This window comes from Macrosteles quadrilineatus, unplaced genomic scaffold, assembly GCF_028750875.1.
Source record: "Macrosteles quadrilineatus isolate MER2022 unplaced genomic scaffold, UCM_ALF_1.0 Scaffold_4__1_contigs__length_99947679, whole genome shotgun sequence".
Classification (NCBI taxonomy): Eukaryota; Metazoa; Arthropoda; class Insecta; order Hemiptera; family Cicadellidae; genus Macrosteles; species Macrosteles quadrilineatus.
In genome coordinates, this window is record NW_026542597.1 from 10,115,568 (window position 1) to 10,117,265 (window position 1,698).

Genomic DNA, 1,698 nt, shown 5'->3' on the forward strand with positions numbered 1-1,698 from the left:
AATTTTACGACTTTACGTATTAGAGGTGGCTGTGGATCGAGTCATCCTGTTTGGATACAGTAAACGGCAGATAACTAAACGCACAAAAAAAATTGTTTCGGTCATCGATCATAGAATTTCATTTAGTGATTTGACTTTTCATCGTGAGTTCTCATACCTAATGGCATAACCTATAATCAGGAATTTGTGGCACTGAGGAAATGTAAAATGTGATGTATGAGGTAACTTAGACTAGAATGTGTTATCAATGGTGGTAGCCTATCTTATTATAATATGTTAGGTACACGATATGCTAAACTTTCACGAAAAATTAAAGTTATGACACAGTTTCTCTACAACGTTATAATGTAGTGACGTATCCAGAGAGGGGTTTTAGGGGGTTGAATCCCCCCCCTTGACCTTAAAACATGACTTTTTGACAATTAATTTTCTTTTCCTACAATTTAAAATACATTTTATATGTCTGTGAATAGTCTAAAACGAGAGTTTACAGGTCCAAACTTTAACTATTTTTCCCGGAAACCCCCCCCCCCTTCTTACATGGGGGTATTCCAAACCACCGGTGTAACCTCACCTTAGTGCCATCATATAATGTAACTTATGAGACATTTTAAGTATCACAACTTATAATGTTCAAATAGAGGCGCAGCCTATAGTTAATTCCAATTTTGTTGTACATAGCTTATAATTCTGATTTTGTGGCATACATTATTAGGGAGAATGTTGCATTGTGGAAGCGATAACCGCCTCTCGCTTCAGTCAGGATTTACCATGTTTATGGTTGGATACGATAATTGCGTTAAGGTCACTGTCAAGTGCCACCACGACAACCCGCCACATTGTATGGTCAGAGGCAACAACCTTCCACCAAAAAACGAGTTAGCGCCGGTAGAGGGCCGGGTTTAACGAGGAGTGTTTGGATAAAGAAGTGCCGCGCATGTGCACTAGCAGGAACGTGTATTATTTGTGATAATATAGGTAATGGGACGTTTCTATATAGAGATAATAGTGACCCTGGAGATAATTAAATAAACTTTAAATCTAAAATTCACATGTTACTCTTATGGATAATAAATAAACTGTTGTAGTTTGCATCCTTATGGGTATATTTTGAATTTTGATCAAATTTGGCAATTTTGTTTATTTCATACTATCAAAATTTCAATAATAAACGTACCTTCCCTGTAGCAGCAAACCTAGGTACTCATTAAAATTAATGTTATTTAGGAAATAAATCTGACAATTTTCAGGGAATAATTTAGTAGAAATCCAGCCAGGTAAATGGACATTATTCACTTAATCTGCAGGTTTCCTGGGGTCCCGGACATGGGCGGAAGTATTTATGTTTTCACCATGTTTATACTGTATATATGTATGTATTTTTTGTTTTTATTTTATTTTAGCCCGGACAATTAAATGTACAGTAGGCCTATATTTATTTAATTTACTACTAATGTTATTATACTGGAAACAATGTTCTTTCTAAATATTATTTTTGTTTAAAATTCAGTTAGAAATTATTAATTTTCTAATAAAACTCTCTCCATTGATGGAAAAATATTAATCTAAAACTTAATTCATCTGAATGTAACAAATTTTCTTTATTGCAATGAATTATTCTATTTCCTGCCACAGTGGCTCAGAATAGCATACAAAGGGCTGATAGGTTCTACTGATCAGCAGGATGTAAATAACCTT